We start from the raw sequence: 10,495 nt of genomic DNA, 5'->3' as shown, positions 1-10,495 counted from the left end.
ACAACCTCATGCGGCAATCGGCAACGGTGGCATGGCTCGATATCCACCCTCCGGCGAAGATCAGGACGACAACAACGACCACAATGGCCGGCAGTAGAGAATAAGAAGAGAAAAGCCGATGTTAGGTTGTCCCAATATAGAGAGAGTTGGTATTCCAGTTCATCGGCCGACGACTGAGTCTTGGCTATGGTAGTAGAGCTCGTTAGAAGCTTGATCGAAGCTCCAGCAAGGACCTCATCCTCAAATCATGGTGCAGAAGACGGAGAAAAAAACAAAACAGGAGAGACAAAAACAGAGCATTGGGTCTTCATCCAAATCTAGCAACTCGCCAGCAAAAATCGAGTCGATGAAGTCATTGATAACAGCCGAGGAATTCTAGGATAAATACAGAAGAGAGACGGGGTTAGTTACCTTGTGTCAATGAGGCAAATCTACAGTGGTTTGTTCAGAAATTTTGATGGAAAACTTCATGCTTGTCACCGGTGATTGATCAAGAATCAGAAGTGGGATCATGAGAGGAAAGAGAGAAGTGGATTTTATAGATCGATTTTCAAAGTCTCGCCGAAGTCAGGTGTCAGGGAAACTTCTTCTTCCGTCGCGCGCTCGGGAAGAAGAGGTGAACTCCCATCAGGAGTCCTCCTCTCCCACTGCATTTTTGTTTTGTTAGGGCCTATTTTAGTGATGGGCTGGGCCAAAAGGCTGGGCCTTACAATATACCCTGTACATAGATGTACATACAATGCAAATATACAATTTCCTAACTTTCTCTGTTTCTCTCCTCGTAGTATCAGTGCATCGCCATTGCTAAGGAGAATCTCCTCCTCCTCCACCACCACCACTACCACCACCAGGATCGGCTCAGGATACCAGCGCCCCTTCGATGGTCGCCACGCAGATCGATTTCGTCACAAAGGCGAGCACGACCTTCATCTCCACCCTGTCGCCCTCCTCCACCGCAAAGAGCACCAGGCGCATGAGTCCATGTTTGTGCCTGGACTTCATCTCCATCTTCTTAGTCTCCTCCACCGTGCGGAGCACCAAGCACCGTCCATCACCATTTCCTCCATCAAGCCTTCATTTTTGGACCACTGGACCTCGCCAACTACAGACCATTCTACACCAGGGGCCTTCTACGCCATCATGTATGCCTAAGATGATGCTAACTTCATCAGCACCACCGCCGCCACCGAACACCAGCCCGTGCTCCATCAAAAGCTTCCCATCTCCCAATCCTTGCTTCACGGCCTTCACTCTCCTCTCCTCTTGCCTGACCGCTAACCATCAAACACCAGCCTATCTCCCATACCAGCCTCCACTCCATCACCGTCTACCCATGTCTTCCTTCATCCCTTGATCCATTAAATAATCAAACCAGATGGGAAAGAAGCGGGGATTTAGGGAATTGTTGACGAAATCAAGTAAAGAGAGAGAGAGAAGGAAATCTGCTACGGTATTCTCTGCAGTTGCCCGTATTCTGCTTTAGTTGCTCGCCGGATAAGTTTCCTACTCCTTGTCGTTTTTCCTTCGGCTTCTATGTTGGCAATAATTATGTCTACCAGTGAGACTCATTCTGAGATTTCTAGACCTTTTGAAATAGTCTTGAATGGTCCAACTATATTGCTTGGTCTCAAGCTATGCATAGCTTCAAGAGCAAGCAGTTGTAGCAACTTGTTACTAAGGATGTTAAACAGCCACCCAAGCTAGATGATAAGGATGATGCTAAATATTCTGATTGACTTGAAGCCTCAAACAATCACATGGTTCAGAAATACCTCTCTTCCTACTATCTATAAGAAATTTAGCGATTATGAGTTTGCTAGAGAGATTGGGATATATTGCAGAGGTGGTATATTACTACTGATCTTGCTCAAAGATATCAGCTTCAGGGGTGATTCTTCACATTGTTTGCATCATGAGCTTCGCCAATCTGTTCGAGATTTTTATGCTTAGATGTGCTTTCTTTGGGATCAGTTAGCTCTTTTAGAACCAAAATGGGACACTATTACTGATGCACAGAAGTTTCCCGCCTATATGAACAAGGATCAATTGTTTTAGTTATTGATGGTACTCAAAGATGAGTTTGAGCGTATCCGTGCATCATTACTCTATATGGTTCCATTACTACACTTGGTCAGGCTATTGCTCGGTTTCATAGGAAACTGTTCTTGGCTCCCTCATATCTCAGCATACAGATGTTGTGATGTCTATTTCCCTAGCGTATTCATCTATGGCTCCTGTTATTCCTACTTCTAGTCCTATCATTAATATTGCTGCAGCTTCTAGTTCTTCAACCTCTACCAACTATTCCACACAATAGGAATATTGCTATTAAAAATTACCGGGCATCACATTTCAATGTGTCGTAAACTGGCTTATAAGAATACTAAAGCTCCTAGATGTACTCGGGTGCAGTCTCATTAGTTCAGAAACACTCCTCATCCTTCACACACCACTGCTGCTGTTATTGATACTGCCACTAAGGATTCTTCTCCTAGTGAGCATCATTTCTCTTTCAAGTGATTCACAAGCCTTTTTAACTCAATACTCATCCAACTTTGGTAAACATTCCCCTTCTATCACCCTAGGTACCCCTACTTGGTTTTGATACCGCTTGTGTAACCATATGACTTCTGATCCTACTACATTTTCCTCCAAAATCTCCGCATTACAGTTGCCCAGTATTTATACTGTTGATGGATTTATTATGCCTGTTAGTCACATAGGTCATGTTTCGACCTCTCACTCATCTCTTCCTGATACTTAACCTGTTTCTAAAGTAACCATAAGCCTTTTATTTGTTAGTCAGCTATGTGATATGGGTCTTGACTTATATTTTTCCTCATAATAGTTGTATTCTGGAGGATCAACGGCCAAAGTAGATTATTAGAACAGGGTTTAAGTTTGACACTTATAAGCTCACTTCACTTCAGGTTCCCCCCTCTCCTTACACCATAGCTTCTCTTATATCATCCTCTTCCTTCCCAAGTCTCTAGCACTCTCATTTAGGTCATATTTCTTTTGGTCGCTTATGTTCTTTGATTTGTAGTGACAAATTAGACATTGTCAAAGATGAATATGTTGATTGTCAGTCTTGTCAACTTGCACAATAAATAGAATTACCTTTTTCTAATAGTAATTCTATCTTCTATGAACCATTTGATTTAGTACATTCTGATATTAGGATCTATCTCCTATTGTTACTATGGGTGGTTCAAGCTATTTTATTATATTTGTAGATCATTTCACTAGTTTTACTTAAATCTATCTTATATACAACAAATCTGAACTACCTGATATTTACTCCATCTTTGCCAAAATATAAATTTTCTTAAAAAATTAAAATCCTTTGCACAAAGACAATGCCATGGAATATGAAGAGCAAATCTATCACCTTTCTGAAGTAAAATGGTTTTATTCTTCAACATTCTTGTCCAAGCACATCTCACAAAATGGGAGAGTGGAGTGTAAGTATAAGCATATATTGAAAGCAACACGTGCCTTGCTTATTTCTACCTCCTAACCCGCATGTTTCTAGGGAGAAGCTACTTTTGCTGTTGTTTATACTATTAACTGCATCCCTTCTCCAGTCATTGGTAATCAATTTTCCTATGACTTTCTTTTGTCATTACTCCCAACTATAATTTACTCAAGATTTTTGGATGCTTGTTTTGTGCAATTACAATCTCATGAGTGTACCAAATTAAAATCGAGCATAAGGGTTATAGTTGTTGGGACCCTATTTCCAAACAACTTCATATTTCCTATCATGTTGTCTTCTAGGAATATAAAATGCTTTCTTCTATATCATCGTTCTTTATTTTTTCTTCTTCTTCATTCTTTATTGATTCTTTTGTTGAGTTATTTTTCAAGATTCTGATGTAGTGCCCTCTAGTGAGTTCACTCGGGCCTCTCTTGATGCATCCTCTTTTGATAGGACTACTCCATCTGTAGATCCTACGCTTCCGATTTTCTTTGATATCGACATATTACCACTACAAAAGAAAGGATATCTCCCGGCGCTTTGTTTGGTCTTTACCGATGCTTTTAAGCGTCGGTAGATTTCCTGCCCATGCCCCCCAAAGCATGGGTAAGTCGTCGGGCAGGTGAGCGTGGGCTCAGTTTAGGCCGACGCGTCATGAAAGCAGCGTCGATCTATGCCGATGCTTTTAAGCGTCGTTCATCATCAACGTAACCGACGCTTAAAAGCATCGGTGAACTTGGACCGACGTTGGTTATTGTCGGACTAGGCCGACGCAATAAAGCGTCATTAAAGGCGTGCCAGTTTTCATGCCATTTGCTTTTTCCGACGCTTAAAAGCGTCAGCAATAACATTTTTTTTTAAATTTTTTTCGTAAAAGTAATTTTTAATACTCTGTATACATTAAATTCTAACAAAATAAATACACTAAATCACATATATAACAAAATACACATCACAAACAAGAACTTTGATTACATTCATATTATCATATTTGATTACATTGTACTTCAAAAACATTCTAAAAACATACATCTCAAATTCCTATATACACAATTTACGATATGTATCAAGGGTCGATGTCATCATCATCTCTACGAGTAGATGAAGTATCATCAACCTACAAGAAAAAAAAAATATTTTAGAAACTAAAAATACGAAAGTCATCACGCTCATACAAGAATACATTATAATTACATAAAATATTCAAATAGATTTAGTTATGTACCGGAGGAGCAAATCTCTGCAAAAAGGATGAAATATGGTCAAGCTGATCCTGTAAAGATTGTATCTTCAACTCTTGGCTTTGCTTCAACTCCGTAATATCAGTCATATGACTCTGCCTCATCTCCTCTATCCTTGTCTCATATGACTGCTTTATCTGTGTCATCTCTATCTTCAAACTATAAACCTCTGCAGTGCTAGTACATTGTCTGGCATCTTGGGTATATCGGCTCACTATAGATAGCTGAGTGGGGGTAACTCCGACACCGTAACCCCTCACGCGACCATAACGTTCTGGGCCCATCAATTCGGCATAGACCTGAGCCTCGACACGACTGGCCGCGTCGGATGATGATGACTCCCCGACGCACTCTGAAATAAGATTTGTAGCTCTTTCCTATATCTCTTTCTAAAAAAAAACAGTCACATTAATATTTTAAAAGAAGTAAAATTAATAAAAAAATTATGATCAAATAAAAAATGAATATATACAACTATATCTCTCGACTCATCCTGGACAAAGCTGCCATCTCGATGAGTATGGGTCATCTTATAAAACTCTACCTCACCAGGCTCCCTTCCATGCTCTACTATCTACACATATGGAAAGTATATTGGCAAACTATATATCATGATACGTGCTATATGTTAGTAGAGTTTCAAATAGTTTCAAAAGAACTTATGAATTCATTTCTACATCTCACATAACTCTTCGAGCATGAAGTATGAGGAACTGTTTGAGATGCTCGTGCAGCTCTACCAATATTAGAATATGTCTGCCAAAATAAAAGCACATAGTATAATATGATTCAATGTATATATTTGCAATCTATATTAATAATAAAGATAATATAAGATATTGAAACAATATACGTGATCTGTCCTTTTTAAGAAAATCAGTAGTGAACAAGCTCCCTCCACTACTGAGGGTATACATCAGGAGGAGTCACACGAGCAATCTCTTCCTCTGTCATACCCTCGCGCTTGAAGTCCGTTTTCAATTTTGTTTTATATTCTTTTCATTTGCGGTTGAGGGACTTTAGCACCCAATCATGGCTCTCTGGAGGGAGTACAAACTTACCCTACAACAAGATACAGAATGTTATAATAATATTAAACCTCAAAAGTAAAATTAAAAAGAACAAATTTAATTCATTACCTGTATGAGTCTAAGAAGCTCAACCTTATACGAAGGAAGCATGTCATTCCACTTCGTATAGTTGAGCGGACACAGCTGATCCTTGCGTGCAACCGATCCTAAAAGGCTTGATAGAAGACTTCCAGCTCTATTGATGGGCTGCCCCAATTCGTTGCATCGGATGATGATCTTCTCACCCGGAGGAAGCTTCCACACATCCTTTGCTTGAGTGGGTCCCCGTCTCGTCCTCACTGTCCCTTGTCCATCTATTCAAATTAAATAAAATGTCTTAAAAAGTTGAAGACAAATATGAATATAAAATATGAACTTTAAATCGAATTACCCTGGATCCGGAGCTCATCCTCCGGACAATCAGCAGGAGGCTCGCGCTGAGATTCTGACTCTTGCTGCTGGTGCTCACATGGCTGCTGGGACTGCAGGGACTACTCAGAAGTAGATCCCACCTGAGAATGCTGGAACTCCACATCTCTAAATCATCTTCCTCGGGGCATATTGTTACCTGGTATGCACAAAAAAGAATCAATATTTGGTTAAATGATAAATTTATACTAAATAAAAGGCTAATAAAAGATAATATAATAACTTATTCAACGTATGCTTCATAAATTTTACTTACCATTATGAAACTACATTCTCATTCAACATCCATCCTAATCAAACTCGTTGGCGCATTTACTTTCATCAGTTGGCACAACATTATAAGGCATACACTGAGTATAAGTATCATCGTCCTCCTCTTCCAACCTTTTTTCCATATCATACAAGTCCATAGGTTTCGTCTTAATAACAAGAGACCAATTTTTATCTTTTGAGTCTTGCACAAAAAACACGTGTCGAGCTTGAGATGAAAAAATAAATGGATCATCTTTCAATAACACACCAGTATGCATCAACCTTGAAAAATTTACAAGTGTGAATCCATTTATGTCTTGTCTCAAACCTCTAGGTGAGTTTTATCCACCCAATCACATCGAAATAATACTACCTTAAACTTTCCATAATAATCCAGCTCATAAATATCTGTTAGAGCACCGTAATAATTTTTTCCATCCGTCTCAACCATAACCCCACTATTTTGGATTTTTCTAAATTTCTCACGCTCTTTAATATGAAATTTAAAACCATTTATAATGAACCCACCATATCTGTTGACAATATTATTCGGACCTCGAGTAATGACTATTAACTCCTTGGAACAATTTCTCTCCATCATCATTGGTACCTAAAAAGAATTATAGAAGGAATGATTAATTTCTCTCTATAAAAATTAAAAAAAACTAATATATTAGACATCTAACCTATTTGAAAAGCCATTCTGAAAATAACTCAACCAACCATCGTTGCTCAATCCTTGGTGTAGGACGAATGTTATGGTTGAGACTTCGCTGAGCTATTAAAAATTTTTCTGCACGATCAGAAAATCTTTAATTAAGTACCAATATTACATTCTCCTGACATGATAGTAAATTTAGATTTTCATTAACCGTACTAACCTGCGAGACTTAGATATTATATCACTATGAAGTAAGATATAGCGATGTGCCAGTGCCAACGATTTCTGCTCAAGAACAACACTTTCAACTTTTTCCAAAACTCTTCCACCAGATGAGAACTTGTAAACATCTGCATTCTCTATGAAATCACAATTCTTTTGAGGTCGATTGAAAACCATTTCAACACCTTCAAGATATCTCGAACAAAATGTCAAACACTCCTCAGCAATATATCCTTCAGCAATCGATCTCTTAGGATAGGCTCGATTGCGTACATAATCTTTTAAGCGCACAAGAAATCTGCAACAATAAATTTTTAAAATAAATATCAAAATCAAACTGATTATTAAATATGGCCATTAGAGTTTATTAAAATCACCTCTCAATAGGATACATCCATCGGTAGTGAACCGGTCCACCAAGTTTAGCTTCCGCCGCTAAGTGAATGAGTAGATGAACCATAATAGTAAAAAACCCAGGAGGAAAGATGTCACGCCCCCGCCTCTGCGAGGCACGTGAGGCACCTAGTGCCCACGTGGAGGCCACATGAGGGGGAAACACGGGGCTCCCCTGCCAGATATTGTCCGGTTCTGGGGCTTCACGCAAGCGTCCTTCACCCCTCCCCGGTTTTGTTTTCCACCCAAAACGCGTCTGCAGGATTTGGAGACACCCGCCTCATATGCCCAGGCTCTGGAACGAGTCTTTCCGATGTGGGACTATTGGGCCTCACACCCTTCCCACCATCGGACAAGAGCCGTCCTCGGCTCTGATACCAAATAAAACGGAGGGGGGGCAATACACCATCGTGCAGGCGTTCGTAACGCCTGATGGTGGGCGGTTACAACCGTCCGCCTTCCCCAGTGATCGAGGCTACAAGAAGCCCCGATCGGCTACCATTTCACCACCAGTTCATCCTCCTCCTCCACTGTTTGTCTCCCTCTCTCACAACCCTCTCCGGTTGGCAGGACCTGGTGTTGAAACCGCGCCGCCGGAGCAGAAGGCCGCATCGCCGGAGTAGGAGGCGGACGACCACTTTCAGATCAGGTAAGCTCTAATTCTTGTTCTCTACAAATTATGCTTTGTAGAGTAGATTTAGAACAAAATAAAAATTAAAACGGGAAGGGAAGAAGAGGGAAGAAAGAGAGATGAAGAAGGGGAGGCAGACCGCGGCTACCGAGACTGCCATAGGCGCAGCTGGTGCCGCCGGCCTCAAGCCGGCCCTCTCCCGAGCCGATCCCCCTTCACGGGAGAAGGAAGGGGGAGCAGATATAAAAAAAAAGAAAAAAAAAGAAAGAGACTTACCAGTGGGTGATCCGCAGCCGTAACCGCGGGCGCCGGCCTCGGCCACGGGCCGCGGGTTGTCGGCCGTGGGACGCGGGTCGCCGGCAGCGGGACGCAGACACGGCCGCGGGCCGCCGAAGCGGCCTTGGGCATGGCCACGGGCACGACCGCAGGCACGGCCGCGGGCGCGACCGTGGGCACCGCAAGCCGGCCGCCGGGCGCCGTCGGCCGTTGCCGTTTCTCCCGAGCTCGCCCTTCTCCCTCCATGGGAGAAGAAATGGGAAGAAAGGGGGAAGGAGAAATCGGGAGAAGAGAAGAGGAGGAGAAGAAAAAGAAAGAAGAAAAAAAAAATGGGAGAAGAAGCTTCGGGAAGGAAGAAGGAAGAAAAGAAAAAAAGAAGAAAAGAAGAAAAAGAAAAGAAAAAGAAAAGAAAAGGAAAGAAAAGAAAAAAAAATAGAGAGACCCTTAACGGGTCCGACCTAACGGGTCTGATCCGAGTACGGGTTCGAACCTGTTAGGCCCAAATAAAAGAAAAGAAAAATGGGTTTAGCCAAATTTGACCAAATCGAGGCCAAGGGCTCTAAATTAAATAAATTGGACTTGAGATCCAAGCAAGTAAATTCATGTTATGATAAATTAGAAAATTATGAAATAAATAGAGAATAATGTGACCCCTATGTGATTTATTTAGGTGATTAAAGATTTGTCACCCGGACGTAAGAAATTGGAAAGCATATTGCAGTAAGTAACCTTGGCACTGATCTTAAAGTTTTTAAATTACTATTTATTCATTATTATGAAAATGTATTGTTTACGATATATTTTCCTCAAAATTAGGATCAAGTATATGATTGCATGTGATACATGAATTTGATTAAAGAGCATCCTTCATGAATATTTGATGATGTATGAGTTATGAAATTATGATTATGTTAGACTGCATGAAAAATGATATTTGAGGCATGTTTATGCATTTTAAATTATATAATGCCATTTATCATTTTCAAACCTATTTATGATGATTATGATTTATGAAAGAAAAAGAATATGATTTATGAACTCTCAGATAGCTATGACCACCTCTAGAAATAGAGGCCAGTCGACACCCTGGATCTAGCATCCAAAGAATAACAGGCCCTCTGCCAACGGGTTAAAGTTGGTAACGAATAACAGAATTAGTCGACTAAGATTAACAGGCCCTGTCACGGGATTATAGTGACCATAGCAGCACATCCGTCTGAGAGTATGTTTTATAAAGTATGGATAAATGGCAATATTTTTATATGACTTGCATTATCATGATTATGAACTTTTATGGATAGAACATGCATTGCTTTATGACCTGATTTGTGTATATCATCTATAAAATGTTTTATTTTACATTAACTGTTGGCTTTTTAATCACTGCATTGGCATAATTGTACTTGATCCAATAAGATAGTACCTGGTTACTTACTGAGCTGTGTAGCTCATACCTTTTTATCTATTTTTTTCCTACAGATGATAAAGACCACTAGGAGCAGGGAGCTTGATGTTATTCAGGGTTGGGGTAATTGAAAATGTTATGTAATAATCAGATTTTAGAAGCTCTGTACTGTTCCAACTTCATGACTAATGTTATGACATTAGTAAAAGAAACTATTTATTTTTATTATGAAATTTTATGTGGCTTCGTGTTATTGTGTGCATAAGATAGCAATAGCACGGCCGTGTCATGATCCGGATTTGGGGCGTGACAAAAGATCTTTTCCATATGGCATAGTGTGAGTGTAACATTAGACTCCAATTGATCAAGCTTCTTAGGATCAAGAACTTTGGAACATAATGCCTTAAAGAATGATGACAATTGAGAAACAATTG

At 40.3% G+C, this 10,495-nt stretch overlaps 3 long non-coding RNA genes across 3 annotated transcripts; 1 reads left to right on the top strand and 2 right to left on the bottom strand.

Moving 5' to 3' along the window:
* Positions 1-6,070: 6,070 nt before the first annotated feature.
* On the bottom strand, positions 6,071-6,812 carry LOC120105959. Its single transcript, XR_005508212.1, has 3 exons — positions 6,478-6,812; positions 6,184-6,360; positions 6,071-6,106 (listed from the first exon to the last, which is right to left on the bottom strand). It is a non-coding gene; the product is annotated as an uncharacterized LOC120105959 (long non-coding RNA).
* Positions 6,813-6,875: 63 nt separating this feature from the next.
* On the bottom strand, positions 6,876-8,969 carry LOC120105958. Its single transcript, XR_005508211.1, has 4 exons — positions 8,657-8,969; positions 7,355-7,654; positions 7,197-7,266; positions 6,876-7,083 (listed from the first exon to the last, which is right to left on the bottom strand). It is a non-coding gene; the product is annotated as an uncharacterized LOC120105958 (long non-coding RNA).
* Positions 8,123-10,289, top strand: LOC120105957. Its single transcript, XR_005508210.1, has 3 exons — positions 8,123-8,398; positions 9,327-9,376; positions 10,136-10,289. It is a non-coding gene; the product is annotated as an uncharacterized LOC120105957 (long non-coding RNA).
* The last annotated feature ends 206 nt before the right edge of the window (positions 10,290-10,495 follow it).

The sequence above is a fragment of the Phoenix dactylifera genome, unplaced genomic scaffold (assembly GCF_009389715.1).
Source record: "Phoenix dactylifera cultivar Barhee BC4 unplaced genomic scaffold, palm_55x_up_171113_PBpolish2nd_filt_p 000405F, whole genome shotgun sequence".
NCBI classification, from domain to species: Eukaryota; Viridiplantae; Streptophyta; class Magnoliopsida; order Arecales; family Arecaceae; genus Phoenix; species Phoenix dactylifera.
Note: the sequence above shows the minus strand (reverse complement) of the source record. Positions and strands in the feature narration are given on the sequence as shown.